This window comes from Girardinichthys multiradiatus, chromosome 1, assembly GCF_021462225.1.
Source record: "Girardinichthys multiradiatus isolate DD_20200921_A chromosome 1, DD_fGirMul_XY1, whole genome shotgun sequence".
In the NCBI taxonomy this organism is placed as follows: Eukaryota; Metazoa; Chordata; class Actinopteri; order Cyprinodontiformes; family Goodeidae; genus Girardinichthys; species Girardinichthys multiradiatus.
Window position 1 is genome coordinate 24,091,114 of NC_061794.1, and position 6,189 is coordinate 24,097,302.

Sequence of the window (6,189 nt, forward strand, 5' to 3'; positions counted from 1 at the left end):
TGTATTCAACTCTCACCTCTGGGAGAGCTTTGACCAGATACCAGGGGATGTTGGAGACATAGAGTCCGAGTGGACCATGTTTTCCGCATCTATTGTTGATGCTGCTGCCCGTAGCTGCGGCCGTAAGGTCTGCGGTGCCTGTCGCTGCGGCAATCGCAGAACCCGGTGGTGGACACCGGCAGTAAGGGATGCTGTCGAGCTGAAGAAGGAGTCCTATCAGCTGTGGTTGGCTTGTGGGACTTCTGAGGCGGGTGACGGGTACCGTGAGGGCAAGCGTGCTGCGCCCCGGGCTGTGGCAGAGGCAAAAACTCGGGCCTGGAGGAGTTCGGTGAGGCCATGGAGAAGGACTACCGGTTGGCCTCGAAGCGATTCTGGCAAACCGTCCGGCGCCTCAGGGGTGGAAGCAGTGCTTCGCCAACACTGTTTATAGTGGGGGTGGGAGGCTGCTGACCTCGACTGAGGACATTATAGGGCAGTGGAGGGAGTACTTCGAGGATCTCCTCAATCCTGCCATCATTCCGTGGTGGAAACAGAGGCTGGGGACTTTTGTGGACCTGGAGAAGGCATTCGACTGTGTCCCTCGTGATGCCCTGTGGGGGGTGCTCCAGGAGTATGGAATCGGGGGCCCTTTATTAGGGGCCATCCAGTCCCTGTACGAGCGGAGCAGGAGTTTGGTCCGCATTGCTGGCACTAAGTCGGACCTGTTCCAGGTGCATGTTGGACTCCGGCAGGGCTGCCCTTTGTCACCGGTCCTGTTCATAACCTTTATGGACAGGATTTCTAGACGCAGCCAAGGGCCGGAGGGGGTCTGGTTTGGGGACCAGTGGATTTCGTCTCTCCTTTTTGCAGATGACGTGGTCCTGCTGGCCCCCTCTAGCCAAGACCTACAGCATGCGCTGTGGCGGTTCGCAGCCGAGTATGAAGCGGCTAGGATGAAGATCAGCTCCTCCAAGTCCGAGGCCATGGTTCTCGACCGGAAAAGGCTGGCTTGTCCTCTTCAGGTTGGAGGGGAGTTCCTGCTTCAAGTGGAGGAGTTTAAGTATCTCGGGGTCTTGTTCACGAGTGAGGGAAGAATGGAGCAGGAGATCAACAGACGGATCGGTGCGGCTGCCACAGTAATGGGGGCGTGTGCCGGTCCGTTGTGGTGAAGAGAGAGCTGAGCCGAAAAGCGAAGCTCTCAATTTACCGGTCAGTCTACGTTCCTACCCTCACCTATGGCCATGAACTTCGGGTCATGACCGAAAGAACGAGATCCCGGATACAAGCGGCTGAAATGAGCTTCCTCTGTAGGGTGGCCGGGCACTCCCTTAGAGATAGGGTGAGGAGCTCGGCCATCCGGGAGGGGCTCGGAGCAGAGCCGCTGCTTCTCCACATCGAGAGGAGCCAGTTGAGGTGGCTCGGGCATCTATACCGGATGCCTCCCGGACGCCTTCCTCGGGAGGTGTTCCAGGCACGTCCCACTGGGAGGAGGCCCAGGGGACGGCCCAGGACACGCTGGAGGGACTATGTCTCTCGGCTGGCCTGGGAATGCCTTGGGCTCCCCCCGGAGGAGCTGGAAGAGGTGTCTGGGGAGAGGGACGTCTGGGCGTCTCTGCTGAGTCTGCTGCCCCCGTGACCCAGTCCCGGATAAGCGGAAGACGACGGGTACAAGTACGAGTGAATTAATGATACCAGTATGATAAAGATTTGGACTTAAATTGCAGTTTAAAAAATGTTGTTAATGTTATCAAATGATCTACGTATAGACGTCAGATCAATGTGCTGAAAAATGCCGAACAAGTAAAACACCTGTGTGGCTTGAAACTAGGGGTGGAAGGTATGGCAAAAATATCATGTTATTACTTTAGATTTTCTACAGTTTTCCTGATTTTGAACTCAGTCAATCACAGTGTGAAGGATTCAGATCTTATTATACTGGTGGTCTGCTTTAGAGCCTCAGAGATTCCAGCTTCATCATTATACGTTAAATCGAAGTCTGGGTTTTTTTGTTCTACTTCTAGTATTGCTTCAGAAGAAGATGAAGCAGTTTGCCTCAGTTCTACTTCATGTTAAGTATTCCTGGTGTTGACTTTAAGACACATCTTTTCTGCCTCTTCAGAGAGTGCTTGTGCATGCTTTCGCTTGCTGGATAGAAGGCAAAGATTCTCCAGTTGATCCTCCAGTCACTTGGTAAGTGTCTCCTTGATGCCCATGTTATTGTTCATGGTTGTTCATCTCATGATTCCCTCCATGATGATGAGAAAGATTGTAGTAGAAGTCAATGAGGACTGTGTTACTTTAGTTTCCACTGCAAAAGGATGTGCAAAAATCCACAAGGGTCAAATAGAGAGGGTGCTGCCATTCGATGGACTGCTCAGTGATGATGAGCCAATGGGCGATACCACCGCTATGGAGCCAACCTGGAAGTGGTCTGTGTGACCCTCAGAGCCTTGCTGTGTCAGGGTCTTGTGTTCTTAGTAGTTGAGGGCAAAGGGTAGACCCCAGACTAAAATGTGGACACTGCTTCTCCAGGTAGGGGGAAGTAGTTTGGGAAACATTGTTCATTTAGATTTGGAATGTCATAGGCCCTGTCCCAATTCCCACACTACACCCTACGCCCCTCTATGAAGTGTTTACTTTGTACAAGTGCATGTAAGGGTTGAAGTGCGCAGATTACAAGCGTGCAAAATTAGAGAATTGGGACAGCAGGGGTTAGGTCATCGACTTGCACCTCTGCACTGTAACTGCAACATCAAAAAGGGCGGGAACCAGCACTGTTTTCTCAGTCTTGCTGCTAAAAAACATATTTTAAAACTGCAACAAGCAATTGTTTTGAGAAGAAAGTGCAGGAAGCAACGGAGGCTTATACACCAAACTCTCGCTGCGCCAGTGTTTGTTTGAAAGGTAACTTCAGTTTTATGGGGTACTGACTGCCCAGACTCACTCTGAACCCAGTGGTTTCTTACAATGTTGAGCCTGGAAAACCAGTAAAAAAAAATATTTGTCGGCTTGCTGTCTAAAGTTTACGCAGTTCTTATTATTCTGATTTGATGGCTGGTTACGTTGATGGTTGTGATTGGTTTTTGCTCAGAACGTCATCTGCAGCAGTGAATTGTGGGTAATATACTTCGGCGAAGTCCGCTTAGATGCGGGCTTCGCCGAAGGGTGGATGTGGGGCACAAATGGGGCGGGGCTAAGGACGACTCTGGAGAATTGGGACACACTACGCACTCGAACCCATCAACGGGAACGCGCAATTCAGGAACACAAGGGTGGAAGTGCGGGTATTGGGACAGGGCCATAGTTTAGACTGAAAGGAGAGTTGAAGTTATGGTGAATCCGATAGAGCTGTTTTAACCCTGGTCCTCAGGACCCACTCTCCTTCACATTTTAAATGTTTCTCTGCTCCAGCACACCTGAATCAAATGCATTACTTCCTCAGCATGCCACAAAGTGCTGGAGAAGTCTGTTAATCATCGATATATTTAAATTAAATGTATGGAGCCAAGGCACTTAAAACATAGAGGACAATGGGTCCTGAGGACCAGCATTGAAAACCAGTGCGATTGAGTAACTGTCTAGTGTGTTAACTATTAGTTCAGTAAATCATGTACACTGCATGTACAGTAACAACAAGTTGGAACATATTTGTTTTGCATTGTGTACACCTAATACTTTTTTTGTGCTGTTTGATGGTTACACAGGACATATATCTGTCATGAAATTAGGGTCTTTGTCTCTTTATTAATGAGTTTTGTGCCATTTTGGGTTTACTTTGCTCTATTAGGTTCTAGTGTTCAGTTCAACCATTCATTCATCCATTTTCTATACCCGCTTCTTCCATACAGGGTCAAGGGTAGCTTGTGCCTAACTCCAGCAGTCCATGGGCAAGAGACGAGGTACACCCTGGACCGGTTGCCAGTCCATCATAGGGCAACACAGGACAAACAACCACCCACACACCCATTCACACCTAAGGGCAGTTGAGAGACCAATCGTTCCCTTTTATCTATATTATTTTCCCTATCTCCCTCTGTAGTTGTTAGCCTCTCTCCTCACAGCTGCAACCTTTTAGTTAAGCACACTTGTTTTTCCTGCCAGTATCACTGTCCTCTGTACATTTTTTTTCTCCCTGGCTGACCTTAAATCAGACCAAACTTTTCCTGTTTCAGGGCAGTTAGGACTACCAAAATTATTTCTATTTGCTAAATGCCGGAATAATGAGATAGTAATTTCATTAGATTTTTTTTCTTTGTTGTAGTAAAAAAATTGCATGTTTTAACTGGTAGCATTTTTGTTAAACTGTTTCATTTAGGTCAAATGTTTCAGTTTTTCTTATACAATTTTCTGACAATAGTTTGCTGGAATTGTGGCCCAAGCCACTTGATTGAACTGTTCTTTTTACTCATCAGGTTTGTGGGCCATCTTTTCTCACAATTTTTCAGCTGAGCCTACAAATATTCCATGGGTTTGGGATTTGTAGATTTTGTGATGCAGATGGACTTTGAAAGTAATCTGGCAGTATACTTAGCATCATTTTATGTTTATTAGAACTATTTATACGCAAGCTTCAACTTCTAGTCTGATGTCTCGAGATGTTGCTTTAATATTTTGTTGCTTTAATATTTAATATTTTGATGCCATCTGTTTTGTGAAGTGCACCTTTCCCACCTGCAGCAACACATTGAGTAATTTTAGTTTAATCAGACTACAGGACATGTCTCCAGAAATGTCTCTGTCCTGGAGTCTGGTTTCAACTGCTTTGCTCACTTGACTATAATCCTACCTGCTTCTTGTCTGCATTTGGGTCCTCAACTTTCACAATTTATAACCATGTCTTCGAAAAGTAATTGTGATGCTCTGATCTGTCCATAAGACTTATATCATGAATATGCTCTTGATGACAGATCTAAGGCATGCAATTGCTGATGTTCACCTCATCAAAAGACTTTACATGAGAGATATTGTTCTCATTAATCCTTTAAATATCGTACTTTCACTGCATCTAGGATCATACAAACATCCTGTGGTGCATGACTTATGCAATCTGCACTTGCATGCTTCATTTCCCCCTTTGAGCCCGTACATGGTAGAATATCCTATCTTCTGCTAGAATTCATTGCGATTTTACTGCTCACTTGTCATTAAGGATCAATGTAATTTCTCTGGACAGTATTATCCCACAGATCCAACCTGCTTCTTCATCATTGCAGTGTCCATAGTGGTGCAGAAGGAAAGGAACACATCGTGTCTTTAAAATGCTAGTGAGCTGGAAGTAAAATTCCGAGGAGATACAGCTGGTGAGGATGTTTTCACTGTCTCTGTTAGACCTTAGTAACATTCTATCTCTTCATCAATGTTTTTGCCCAACATGCCTCTATGGCATCCTTTCAAGTAAGAGCAGGAGAATTAAGGCTCAGTGGGAGGGCTCTTTAGTCCCGGAATTAGCTGCCCACAAACCAAAGTCTCTCTTGGACCACTCAAATCACATACTTGCCTGTAGCCATGGATGTTCCCTTAAAAGAAGTGGCAGAGAAAAAATTATCAGAGTGCAGCTTGCAGGAAAGGCTTGCCCTCCTTTTGTCTGCCTCCCATTTTTCACTTGCATGGATACTTCTCTGATAGCTGTAAGGGAACTTCAGAACACTTGGACTCTTACACTGATCTTTGATGGATATACTATTTTTGAGGAATGCTCATGCCTACTAAAGACTGCTTTCTCTGAGTTATGCAATACAATTTTCCGCCAAATTTGTACAACTTAAGATTGCACTTGTGCTGCTAACCATTGAGTAAACACAGCGGACACATTGTGGTGTGCTTACAGAGTAAGTATTACTGCTCTGCACTTAGTCAGCTACAGCTGACCTAATCTGACATTTTAATCAGAATGAAGGACAAAGAGTTGAACCGAGCTCATTTCTCCTCTGGTGCTGCTGAGGGGATGGTGCTTCCAGCCAATGGATGGGATCTCTCATGTTATTTTGGCTTGTGCCATTATTGTGGCCTGTAGCCAAATCCACAGTGTGTGCATCTGTGTGTGTTAAGGGTACAGCTCAGTCCTCCCCCCTAACCCACTCATGCACAAAGCAGTGTCACATTGGGTGCAGCACACCAAGCAGAGCAAATCTTGACTATTGTGTGTGGTTGCCCCAGTGATCAAGAAGAGGGACACAAAGCATGTTTCTGCCATACGTGTTTGTGTGTGTG